General features: G+C 51.4%; 1 protein-coding gene across 1 annotated transcript in view; it reads right to left on the bottom strand.

Annotated features, from left to right (window-relative positions):
• LOC146049759 (uncharacterized) overlaps nt 1-13,214 on the bottom strand; it is a 34,576-nt gene extending 21,362 nt beyond the window's left edge. The window contains exon 1 of the mRNA XM_083166371.1: nt 13,020-13,214. The gene's annotated coding sequence lies outside the window, so the exon portion shown is untranslated. The remainder of the gene's footprint in view (nt 1-13,019) is intronic.
• Nucleotides 13,215-14,028: the final 814 nt, after the last annotated feature.

The following is a 14,028-nucleotide window of genomic DNA, read 5'->3' as shown; positions in this document are numbered from 1 at the left end:
TGGTTAACCAAGGAGCCCGACTCCACCGAGTACTCCTGGATGACCGACACCACTGCATCTGCTTCAGATGGTTCTGACAGGATGACAGTGACGTCGTCGGCATAGGCCACTACTTCCAGTGAACATTCCGGGCTCAGATGAACTCCCCTCACAATGCCTCCCTCCAGTCTCCTAATGAAAGGATCGATGGCAAATACATACAGGAGGGGGCTTAGAGGACAGCCCTGCCGAACACCCGAATCCACTGGAAAGGCCGGACCTATCCAACCAATGACAAGAGGGTAGCTCTCGGCTTGCCTATAGATCGTACGAAGCCAATCCACCACCCTCACTGGGAGGCCGTACCTGATCAGCAGAGCCCACAGGTACTCGTGGTTTACCCTGTCAAAAGCCTTTGCCTGATCCAACGCCAGCAAGTACTTTCCCCACTTCTCAGCCCTGCACCGCTCAATGGCCTCCCGGACGCCAAGGACAGCACTAAAGGTGCTGCGGCCCTTCACAGTACAGTGCTGAGAAGGTGAAAGCAAAGACTCGGAGACTTCCATTAGTCTGTTAAAGAGTACCTTCGCCAGAATCTTCCTATCCGTATTAAGAAGAGCGATGGGGCGCCAGTTCTCAATACGGGAGGGGTCCTTTCCCTTAGAAAGCAAGATAAGGGCAGACTGTCTCATGGAGGGAGGGAGTAAACCCTCGCCCAGGCTCTCGTTAAACACCTCCACGAGATGAGGGGCCAAGAGGTCAATGAAACATTTAAAGAACTCGGAGGTTAACCCATCCGGACCTGGAGACTTTTTCATAGACAAAGAGCCTATGGCCGTCTTGACCTCTTCCACCGTTATCTCACTCGCCAGAGACTCAAGAAAACCGCCAAGGCTCCCAAGACCAGGAGTCTCCCTCAGAAATTGCTCCATCCTCTCTCTAATAGGTGGCCTCTCAGATAAAAGGTCAGAGTAGAAGGACCGCACAACTCCCAAGATGCCTTCCCGATCCTCGCGGAGGACACCCCGGCTATCATGCAGCCCTCTCACCTCCTTACTGTCGACCGAACTCCTGCAATTCTGGTAGGGATCAGGCGAGTGGTATTTACCATAATCCCTTTCCAGAACCAAAGAAGCATAACGGTCGTACTGGTACTCCTTCATCTGGGCCTTAACCCGAGAGATTTCCCCACCATCTCCCTGCTCAGAGATCAAGAAATCCAATTTCTTTCTCAAGGCCTGGTAGACGTTGTTTCTTACCAAATTATCCTTGGCTACGAGGCTGCGAAAAAAACTGCGAGTCCTTTTCTTGCACACCTCCCACCACTCGGATCTACTCCATCCCGCCTCCAAAAGTGACTCCTGAGATTGAAAGAAGTCCCTGAAGGACTGTCTAACCTCTTCCTTCTCAAGGAGTTTGGAGCTCAAGCGCCAAAGGCCCCGCCCTTTCTGGAGTGACTCTGAGGCGTTCAAGGTTACACACAGCAAAACGTGATCGGAGAATTCTACTGGCTTCAGCCCAGGAGCCAAAGTTTTCGAGCTCTCCTTAACAAAAAACCTATCTATTCTACTCCTACAACTACCTCTATGAAAGGTGAACCCCGTGAGGTCTGGGGAGTGTCGAACGTGCACATCCACCAGACCCGACTGCCTTATCATGCTAACTAGAAAGAGGGAGTCGTAGCCCAGGGTGGCCCTTGACCCTCCCCTGTCTTTGGGCCTAATGATGGTGTTAAAATCACCGCCAAAGACCACCTGCCGGGCTACAAAGAGATACGGCTTTATCGCACTGAAAAGACACTTCCTGTCCCACTTAGTTTGGGGGCCATAGATGTTAATAAGCCTCAGGTCGTGTCCCTTCAGATTGACATCCAAAACCATACATCTGCCCACTTGCACCTCGATGATCCGCTGGATGGTTACCTTGGTGGTAAAAAAGTACCCCCAGCCCTCCGTACGGCTCGGCAGCCAGGGACCAGAAGGACGACCCACGTCTCCACTCAGCTTTCGCCTTGTGGATATCCGCGAGCCGCCCCAATCTGGTCTCCTGTAAAAACAAAAAATCTACATCTAACGTATTAAAAAAATCATAAGCTAACTGCCGAGCACGCACGGATAAGATCGACGCCACATTAATGGTGGCGAATCTCACGGGCTGGGGGGCCATTCTTCAGGATCACCGAGAGTGGGACCAGATCACTTCTTCCTTGCCTGACTGTCAACCAAGTCTATCTGTGATCCCCACCGCTTAACCCTAACTCCGGAGAGGACCTCCTCCTCTGTACAAATATCAACGGACTCATCCGAGGACGAGGACCCCATCTCCGAAACCACGCCCCCAGACGCCTGGGCCAGCGGGGTCTCAGGGGCCACGACCTGGAGACCACCTCCTCCATCCGGGGGGACTGGCTCAGGAGCCACAGTAGATGGAGACTCAGGGGGCACTACCGGGCTTTTTGAGTCCCGATCTGTGTCCACCATGGCCGGCCCCTCCAATGGAGTCTCGGCCACCATGTCCACAGCCGGCTCAAGGTCACCACCCGGCGTCTCGCCTGAGCCCTTATTCTCCAACCGTGGAGCCAGTTCCTCCACCGTCTTTCCTGCGCCACTAACGGCTGGAACTTTAAGAAAATCACTCAAGGTAAGTGTGTCCTTCACTACCTTCCGGGCGGCTCCTACCCTCTTCCTTTTCCTTTGCTTTTTGGGCCTCAACACTAACTCCCCACTGTCGGTTCTTATAACTTCACCCTCCTCCTCTTCGTCGCTTGAGAGGCAGAAGAAGCGATTAGTGATATGAACCACCTGATTACCCGCCCCTGCTCCCGCCCTCCTCTTCCCCTTCGCTTTCCCTTTCCCTACAAATATGAAGGGCTGCTCCCTCACTGTCTCCACCACGGTCCCTACCACTGGAACTGTTGGTATCTTGGTCACTACTGGCTCCGCCTGCACCACTCTAGTTTTTCTGCATGCTTCAAACTCCGCTAAAATCTGCTCCACACTCTCCGCCACCATACCCATCTCCCCATCTAGGGCCGTATTATGAAAGGCCTCGGGGCAAGCTCCGAAGGCATGCCCAAGCTCCCCACAGAGATTACACACTATTTTATTACACTCCCGTGCTGTGTGCCCTAGCTCATTGCATCTCGAACATTTCTGCTCGGGGCAGTCTCGACTAAAGTGCCTGTAGTCGCCACACCTATGGCACAGTCTCGGCTGCCCCGGGTAAAAACATTGAATCCTATCCCTCCCAATAAATGCAGCTGAGGGAATCTGGCCCCCCTCACCGATATTAACATGGGCCACCCAGGCCCCACCCCACACTCCTCTGGGACCTGGCGCCTTGGTCAAGGGGGACAGGACCCTCACCACATACCTGCCTAACCAAAATCTCAAATCATCAGGGCTTATGGATTCATTCCTCACCAGGATAGTGACCTTCACCCTATCCTGGTGAGTAATTGCCAACGCCCTGTAGTTATCCCAGGGGCTTGAATCTTTTAAGATCGACCATTCTCTCCAAAACTTCTGTAAGCCCCCATATGAAACTCACATCATACTCTAGGGTACCTGCCGGATGGATACAAGCATATATGTCTGCTGCAGAATACCCCAGAGTAAAGAGGCTGTCCAGAAAAGACCCACTGTCTGGAGCCGCTCCCTCCCCCACCCACTTTAGTTGGACAGCGTTCCTCCGCTTTGGGGGTTGCCCTACTGGCTGCCTTGCTGGCTCTGGCCTTACACCCCTTCCTGTAACTGCCCCTGCGTATGACATGACCCCAGGGACAACCACAGTCACCGGCGGCGGCACCACAGGAGCAGGTGGGGCCTTAGGGGGTTCTGGGATCACAACCACCTCTGCCGAGGTACTGGGCCCTGCAGGAACCACAGCTGCCACTCCCGGGTTTGCCGGACCACTCAGGACATCCCCGTAAATGGTCTCCACTACAGGGATCTCAGCCATTGCCACTTTATTTTGATCCGATAACATCTCCCCCTCCATGACCCTTATAGCCTCATACAAGGGATTGGAGCCCTCTAACTCCTGCTCCATATATCTCCACTTCCCCTGTTTTATTTGGAGGTAACCCCACACTCTCCTCACATATGTCTGGTCTTAGTGCTATAATCTTTTTGTTTAATTCCTCCAACTCTAGCGCCTTATTCTCTAATTCCGCCTCCACCTCCTCTATTTTCTTAGAGATCAAAGGCCTTTCTCTGCTGTAAGCTCTATTCCTCTTAGCTTTCTGTGCTGCCAGTACTTTTTTAAGCCTCGCTATTTCCACTTCTGTTAACTTCACAGTAGCTTCAATGTCAGACACTTGTAACTCTACAGAAATGCCCGCACTGCCTCCTCCCTCCTCCCCCTCTGCACAGTCTCCAGTGTTCATAACATTATCAGAGTCCTCTGATTGCACCTCAAGCGCCTCCTGCTGTTCACGGACAGCTTCCATCTCCATCGGGACCACCTCGGTAGCGGCATCCTCCCCCGCCACTTGTAACGCTGCAGGATCCCCCAGCACGGCTTTGCCGCGGCTGCCGCCGGCTTCTACCTCCGGGATCCGGACACAGGATGATGACGCGGCCGCTTCACTGGAACCTCCGCCCTCCCGGCGCTTCTGCTTCTCGGAGCTGTCACCGGCCGCCGCCGACTCCCCTGCACCCGCCCGGCTGCACTTGCTGACGTCACCCGCCGGGACCCGCGAGCTTACCGCATCCACAGACGGGGACGCCAGCACTTCGCCACTGGGCGCGGGGACCGGCTTCTGAGCTGCAGGACCCGGCTCGGCATCTACGGCTCTCCCATCACCTCCACTCGTGGCTGGCATCGGTACCTGCTCACTCGCGCCTCCGCCCGCCATCTTGGATCCTGGAAAGCTTTTTCCACCAGCCAGCATCACGTCTGTAGGCTTTGGCAGAGACTTCGCTGCAGGCACAGCAGGGTTGCCTTTACCCCCAGGTTTGTTAGATGGGGTTACCACCACTTGTTCTTCACCTTTACATGCTGTTTCTTTATTTGCAGATGGCAGACTCCTGGCAGGTATATGCATAGCCTTGGTCTTTTCCTCAGCAGACCTGGTATGTGTCGCTTCCTTCCCATCAGCAGGTACCACCACAGGGCTCTGCGACGCTGGACCCTTCTTGGGCATCTGGACCCCCGCACCAGCTGGACCCACCACATGCTTCTGGGATACGCTTTCTACTGGAGTCAGGATCACCACCGGCTGTAGCTTTGATGGGGTAATAAGCGGCCTCCCGCTAGGCAGGATCATCCCGATGTCTTGGGCTTCATCCCCGGCCTCTCCAGCGTCTGAGAGGCTGGAACCATCCTCCGACTCAACTTGGGGCTCCCGGCATGGGATTACCCCTTGCTTCACCTCCACCTCCTCCCTCTTACCCTGGCTACCTGTCCCAGGTGGATCAGGGACTGGGCCCGGGCTAGGCCCGGTAACCAGGGGACTCTCCTGAGCAGCAGCCCAAGGAGGCTCCATATGGCTGGGGAAATTCCCCTAATCTGGCTCTAGGCTTTTCGGCCTACTCTGGGTGTCAGGAGCTTGCACACACACAACCTTACTCCGCGGCTGCTGGCACCAGACTTGCCCTCCAATGGGTCCTCGTTAAAGGATTTAAAGTGTACTCATTCCAATTACAGGGCCTCGAAAGAGTCCTGTATTGTTATTTTTCGTCACTACCTCCCCGAGTCGGGAGTGGGTAATTTGCGCGCCTGCTGCCTTCCTTGGATGTGGTAGCCGTTTCTCAGGCTCCCTCTCCGGAATCGAACCCTGATTCCCCGTTACCCGTGGTCACCATGGTAGGCACAGAAAGTACCATCGAAAGTTGATAGGGCAGACATCCGAATGCGTCGTCGCCGTCACGGGGACGTGCGATCAGCCCGAGGTTATCTAGAGTCGCGAGAGAGGCCGGGGGCGGCGGGAGGCCGGATCCGACCCGCCGGGAACCCCCGGATTGGTCTTGGACTGATAAATGCACGCATCCCTGGGGGTCAGCGCTCGTCGGCATGTATTAGCTCTAGAATTACCACAGTTATCCAAGTAACAGGGTCGAGCGTTCAAAGGAACCATAACTGTTTAAATGAGCCATTCGCAGTTTCACTGTACCGGCCGTGTGTACTTACACGTGCATGGCTTAATCTTTGAGACAAGCATATGCTACTGGCAGGATCAACCAGGTAGCTCTCGGGTCCCCTCGCCCCCTCCCCAGGCCCCGAGGCGCTGAGGGGGGGAACGAGGTCGACGAAAGCGGACGGGGTCCTCCGGGTGCTCCCCGGAGGCAGGGGGGCCGGCCCGGGAGCGGGGACGGAGGCGAGGCGGCGGGCCCGACGAAGGGGGGGCCGCGGAGGCGGGCATGCGGCCGGGGGGGGTCGGAGTGAGAGCGGGCAGCGGGGCCCGTCCCGGTACCCGGGACCCTTCTCTCCTCACCCGACAACCAGGGGCGGCTGGGAAACGCAAAGCGCGGGCCGTCCTGGGTGGGCGTCGTTCTGGAGCGGGGTGTCCCGGCGCTTAAACGCTGAGGCCTCGCTTCCCACGACCGCCGCACCCCGACTGGCGCCCCGCCGCGGTTCATCTAGGCCCCGGGGGGGGTGAGAGATGCAGAGGGTCCCTGTCCCAGGGACGCAGCGAACGCTGGCTCCTTCCGACTGGTCCCCCGACCCTGCCGTGTTCTCGGTGGCCGGCCCGAGCCGGACGCGCCGCTCGGACGCCCTCTCCGTCCGTCTCTCGGGCGACCTCTCCCTCCGGGGGAGGCCGCGGCGGACCCCGCACGCGCCACCGCCTCGCCCCGGGGGGCGGCCAGCGCGCTGGGCCCTCTCCTGGGGCCCGGGTCGCGGGTCGACGCTCGTGCGGGTACTGGGAAATCGTGTGCCCCGCCGGGGTTCCGGGGGAGAGCGAGCCTCACGGCGCGAGGGGACGCTCCCCGGCCCCGCCGGCGGTATTGGACGCCTGGGAGGCTGACGGACGGAGCAGACCGCACCGTGCGAGGAGCGAGCCCGCCCCTGGCCCCTTTCCGGGAGCTCCGGGGCGGGCGACGGGGGACCGGACCCGCTCGCGGAGGAGGGGTGCCGGGCGCGCCGTGGGCTGAGGGAGCGTCGCTGTCGCCTGAGCCGACCGGGACCCGAGGTTCCGGCCAAGCGAAGGACCCTCCCGGCCGGGGTGCGGAGTGCCACATCGATCGGGGCGGCGGGGAAGCGAGAGAAGGCCCATCTCAAACTTCCATCTTTCCACCGCCTGCTGGCAGAATCCGTCTGCCTCCTATATATCTCCAGGAGGGGTGCTCCGGCGGGTAGCGGCACGCGAGTGGCGCGCGACACTTCAGCGGTACTCGGAGCGACTCTCTCCCGCCCTCCTGGAACCGACCCCCGGCCTCGGAGGGGCAGGTTCGTTCTCATAGAAATGACTTCCACAAACTGCAATATATTTTTCCACCACCGGGGGGCGCCCGCGAGCCGGGTAAAGGAGCCCTCGCCTCTCGGTTCCCTCCTCCGTGCGCGAGGGAGCCGGGGGCCCGCTCTCGGAGAAATCGCGGGGTTTTCCGTCTGTGGCCGCCGGGGGGCGCTGCGCCGGGCCGGGGGCGGGTTCGGGCCCGGCCTCCTGGAGCCCAGGCCGGGCTGGGCGCTCCCGGGGAGCCCCCGCCGAGCTCCGGGAGTCCCCCGGGGGGTGAGGGGCTTCTCGCGGCCCGGGAACAGGCTCCGGGAGAATCCCCCTGTCTTCGTCGGATCCTCATGCCTCCCTATAGATCCGCAGAAAGGGTGCTCCGGCACGTAGCGGCACGCATTAGACCGTGCGACACACACCCCGGATTTCTCCACTCTTCCCCGACCTCCTGGAACTGTGGGCCGGCCGCGGGCCACCCTGTCCGTCCTCATAGAAAGGACTTCCGTGCCGGGGATTCTCGCTCCCACGCGGTCCCCGGGGGCCCCCGGAGCCCCGGCAGGGCCGTGGGAGGTGGCGGGGGGCCGAAGGCAGCCGCACGCGCCGCGGCGCCCCCGGCAGGCCGCCCAAGGTACTGCAGCCAGGGGGTGAAAATGGAAAAAACCCACGTATCCGCACCACTCTTCCCGGGGAAGGTAGCCCGGGCCCGGGGGAGGTCGCCCCGTGGTCCGGGGGACTGCGCCCCCTCGCTGGTCGGCCGGGGAATTGCATCCAAACGGGCAAAAAAGACTGAAAATGATCCGGAATGCTTCTCCCACTCGAGCCCGGGAATCATGCCCAGGGCTGTGGAAGTGTCCCTGGGCACGTCCGAGCGTCTACCCCCCGGGGAAAAAAAACTTCCAGATTTCCACCCCACGATGCCCGGGGAAGGTAGCCGGGGCCCGGGGGAGTTCACCCCCGGGTCCGGGGACCGGCGCCCCCCGCTGGTCGACCAGGGAATTGCATCTGAAAGTAGAAAAAAGCACTTTGAAAATATTTTGACACTTCTCACCCACTCTTCCCCGGGATTCATGACCAGGGCTGTGGAAGTGTCCCTGGGTAAGTTCGAGCGTCTTCCCCCCTGAAAAAAAAAGTTCCATATTTCCACCCCACGATGCCCGGGGAAGGTAGCCCGGGCCTTGGGGAGGTCACCCCCGGGTCCGGGGCACTGCGCCCCCCCCCGCAGGACACCCAGGGAAATGCATCCAAACTGTGAAAAAACACTTTGAAAATAATTTGATTCCTCACCCACTCTTCCCCGGGATTCATGCCCAGGGCTGTGGAAGTATCCCTGGGCAAGCTGAAGCTTCTGCCCCCCTGAAAAAAAAACTTCCATATTTCCACCCCACGCTACCCAGGGAAGGTAGCCCAGGTCATCCCCGGGTCCAGGGGCATGCACCCCCCGCTGGTCGCCCGGGGAATTGCGTCCAAAGAGTGAAAAAAGCACTTTGAAAATACTTTAAAATTCCACCTACTCCTATAATTAATTATACAGGACTGATGATTACTGCAACTAATCCAAAAGTGTGATAGGTCTCTGATATTACTGTGACAATGACATCTTCATATTGTACAGGATTATAGGAAGCCTATGTAATCTCATACATTTGGAGGAAGCTCAACATCTTTCTTTGATATTTGTGAAAATCTGAAAGTTTTCTTCAAAGTTGATGCCGATTTAGCTTTTCAAATTTGGACAGATGCATATATGTGCCAATATATATATATATATATATATATATATATATATATATATATATATATATATATATATATATATATATATATATATATATATATATATATATATATATATATATATATATATACAAATATAGAATAATTTAATTGCTAAATACACTACATTTTTAGGGTAGACTCTTGTTTATTTGTTTATGAATCCAGCTAAGTGGGTGCAAAAAGTGTACCCCAGCATACTTTTCGCAAATATAAGTGTGCGACCTTAATGTTAATTCAAACAAGGGTTCGTATAATTAATTATACAGGACTGATGATTACTGCAACTAATCCAAAAGTGTTATAGGTCTCTAATATTACTGTGACAATGACATCTTCATATTGTACAGGATTATAGGAAGCCTATGTAATCTCATACATTCGGAGGAAGCTCAACATCTTTCTTTGATATTTGTGAAAATCTAAAAGTTTTCTTCAAAGTTGATGCTGATTCAGCTTTTCAAATTTATGTAGATGCATATATGTACCATAGAACCAGACATCGTGCCAATGGTTGCTACCGGTGCCTGGGATGCACTACGTGCAGTTCCCTTACACCCAGTACATTTATATCCCATCCCCACACTGGGCTCAAATTCAAAATACGCTGGCCCTTGACATGTACGTCAAAGTACATTATATACGTTATCATCTGCCCTTGCGGCTTATGTTACGTGGGGAAAACAGATTGCACTTTTAAAGTCAGAATGGCACAACACCGTTGTGCCATACGAGCAGCCCTCATTTCCGGCAAAAGCGAGCAACCAGTGGCTCGCCACTTTGCCAATTTTAAACATAGCATGGCGACACTGCGGTACAAGATCGTGGATCATGTGCCGTTCTCCATCAGAGGCGGCAACAGATCCAGAAAATTGTTACAGCTCGAATCCCAATGGATTTTCAAGCTAGACTCTCTACAACCCAGAGGGCTTAACGAGAATCTTGGACTATACAATTTCATATAGGTTCCTTCCCATATGCCATTCATCTGTCAGTGGTCTGTCTTTGGCTCATGTTGTTTGTTTTGTGCCTTTGTCCACTTCTGCATTGCATGCTTCCAGGATGGCCACCAGCTGTTTTTTGTTTTTTTGTTTTTTCCTTTCCATTTTTCCACTCATTGCACACCATAGATTTCTTTGCATCTATACCTGTGCGTTCCCCAGGGGGTGCCTTAACCAGCGTGGCATTGGTGCTTTTGTCACCCATGCCGTTATACTTTGCCTTCTAGTGCATGCCTCCGTGCCGACACATATTGCCTGTTCCAGTACATGGGAATCATCTATACTTGACAGCCCATTCCCTGTTCATCAGCAGCAGACTTGTATGGGCATTCATATAGCCCTCTGCTCTGGCATATGTAGAACTGAGTATTCAGATGGCAGGGACAGTTCCCTAATGCTGTTCGCATTATTTTAAATAGTTTGTCTTAGTAAATGTCATAATTGTTTTACATGTGTTGTTGTTTCACTTACTGCCCAGTAGATGGCAGCCTTACACCACTGATCATTCATTTTTTCATACTGATCATGCATCACCTTGCCTGTGTTAGTTTAAAGTTTCCCCTAAGCTTTACGTGTATTCAGGAAACTAGTGTCACTTTGATTTGCTTTTTTGTATTATGCTATGTTGATCTGTATGCATTGTTTAACAGTTATCACATGTCTTTGTATATCACTATAGCGCACAGCAGCCCCACGTGACCCTACAGCTGGCCACCGGGAGCGCGCATCAGTGACGTTGCGCAGAAACCATCGCGACCATCGGACCTGCGCCAGTGACGTCACAGAGACGGCGCCAACCCGGAAGCCACAGGAGGAAGACACGAACGGGACGCTCTGGGGGCGGGTAAGTCTCCTATATAATACACTGTAATTGTTTTGTGCACTGTGCATTACCTGAACTGACAACGGGGCCTCCGTGCTCCGAAACGTTTTCCCTGCACTAGGAATAAATATTCCTGCTATTTTCACCTCCTTAACAAGCCTCCGAGTGCCACTTATTTGCTGCTGTATATATATATATATATATATATATATATATATATATATATATATATATATACAAATATAGAATAATTTAATTGCTAAATACACTACATTTTTAGGGTAGATTCTTATTTATTTGTTTATGAATCCAGCTAAGTGGGTGCAAAAAGTGTACCCCAGCATACTTTTCGCAAATATAAGTGTGCTACCTTAATGTTAATTCAAACAAGGGTTCGTATAATTAATTATACAGGACTGATGATTACTGCAACTAATCCAAAAGTGTTATAGGTCTCTGATATTACTGTGACAATGACATCTTCATATTGTACATGATTATGGGAAGCCAAAGTAATCTCATACTTTCTGAGGAAGCTCAACATCTTTGTTTGATATTTGTGAAAATCTGAAAGTTTTCTTCAAAGTTGATGCTGATTCAGCTTTTCAAATTTATGTAGATGCATATATGTACCAAAATAGGGAAAAATTAAAGTACATTTATATTTGTAAATACCCTACATTGTTAGTGTACAATCCTGTTTATCTGGGCATTTGGTCAGTATGTCAACAAGCATTACATCGACCACTGAAGGTCAATGTGCATGAAGGTCAACATGACTGAAGGTTGACATGCATAAAGGTGGACATGACTGAAGGTCCACATCTGTTAGGTTGACAGGGACAACACATGCATTAGGTCGACATGGGGAAGGTCGACAGTCAAAAGGTCCACATTAAGTTTTTCCCTTTTTCTTGAGTTGACATGTGCCGACAGGCAGTTTCTCATGCCACTAGGCTGTGGTGGTAGAATAAATTAGTGTGTAGAGTGTAGTGAGACACATACCCAAAGCATGGTGAGTGCAGCATGTCATGGAGGGGATGTGCTGCACTTTTTAGTGTCCATGTTGCAACAATAGTGAAAAACTCAATGTTGGCATTTGAATGTTGACCAAACCCATGTCGACCTAATGATTGTGTTTTCCCAACGACCCTTTCTCCCTAACCCTAATATATATATATATATATATATATATATATATATATATATATATATATATATATATATGGCTGTACGGCCCGGCACTCACTCCCCCCGTGCCTGTCTTGTGGTATTTGCAGTCAAAGTGGAAGAAGACTAGCACTCGTGGGTCTTTGAAAAATGTTATATTGAAAAATGGGTAAAAACCAACCAATGTTTCGAGGCAGCGCCCCTTTGTCAAGGTGTAGGTTCTCACGCGAGTGCTAGTCTTCTTCCACTTTGACTATATATATATATATATATATATATATATATATATATATATATATATATATATGTGTAAACAAGAGGATGTGTGGCGCCACTTGTGAAAACCTCAGTCCAGATACCAGGAAAAATCAGGCAATATCCCCCTTCTAATTCTGGGGTGTCAGCCAATCTTCAATAGTAGAAGTAATGGTAAGTTACTTTAAGAAAAATGTGGGTTCAATAAATGAAGATGCGGCGACTATTGCTCTGGAGTAGTCAATGCTGAGTGTGCTGGTCCGCACAGTAATAAACCATAAAAAAGTTCTTTAAAAGTGGATTTAGAATACGGTATAAACTTCGTAGGTAAAAAATATATCAAAAGGTAGGTATAAAAAATAAATACATTTATTTGAACAAGGTAGAGAAAAATATAATTTCAATAAAAAACAGACAATTTAATAATTACTTTTTTTTAAAAACGTTCTATACTAAAAAATTATTATAAACAATAATAAGGTGCAAAAAGAGAAAGGAGGGTAGCTTATCTAAAGATAAGCTACCCTCCTTTCTCTTTTTGCACCTAGACAAGCCAGCTAGTATGCAGCAACGTTTCAATTTATTTATCAAATTTTCGTCAGGTTACAAAGAATAGAGAAAAAAGACATACCTTTATAGCAGCATAGACCAAGGAAGTGAGGCTGAGACACAGAGAGACAAGGGAGCAGCCCACAGGGCGCAGCATGATGATGTCACATGCTGAACAAGTGTGCAGCATGTGGGGAGCTTGGTTGCCATGGATACCGCAATCCAGCTTTCTCAGACACTGTGAGGAAAATTGCACCAAAAATAATTAAAAAGTGACAAGAAAGAACTGCGACTAGAACCAAGAGGCAACAGTATTAAAAAATAGAAATAGAAAAAATGTATGCACCTGCGTCTCAATCTCACTTCATAGGTGATAAAAACAGCAATTAGCCTGAGACAAATAAATGACTAATCAATTAGAAATAGCATATTAAACAGGACAATACATGATACAATAAAAATACACACCAATAAAGCATAATTGCACATAATACAGCGCAATGTGGCAAAAGATATAGTAAAGACACAATCGCAATATTATGAGCTCAGCGGAATACAGCAAAGGAAATTTGCTCGTTTAGACCTTTAGGGGCAATAGTGCCCAAGCGGTGTATCCACCGGGCTTCACATTGTAATAGACGGGTACCACGGTCACCGCCGCGAATATTGGGGGGCACCCAATCAATCATCCGATATCTTAGGCTGTTAAGAGGATGATGATTGTCAACAAAATGCCTGGCGACAGGATGCTCACTACTGCCGGATGCCAATGCCTGACGGATGGTACTCCTGTGCATTGTCATCCTTTCCTTAAATTTCCTAATAGTTTTACCTATGTAGGATAAACTGCATGGACATATAAGTTGGTAAACAACGTATGAAGAGTTACAAGTAAGGTTGTGACGGATTTTAAATGTGTGGCCGGTATGGGGGTGACTAAAAGAATCACCTGGTAAAAGGAATTGACAGGTGGTGCATGCGCACCTAAAACAACCTTTTTTCTTTTGGACACCCAACCATGTCACAGTGGGTGGTTCTGGATTGATGGATGTATTGGTTTTAACCAAAATATCCAAAATATCTGTTGCTGC

Source organism: Crinia signifera, chromosome 12 (genome assembly GCF_055691185.1).
Source record: "Crinia signifera chromosome 12, ASM5569118v1, whole genome shotgun sequence".
NCBI classification, from domain to species: domain Eukaryota; kingdom Metazoa; phylum Chordata; class Amphibia; order Anura; family Myobatrachidae; genus Crinia; species Crinia signifera.
The sequence above is the reverse complement of the archived record's forward strand: the minus strand, read 5'-3'. Positions and strand labels throughout refer to the sequence as shown.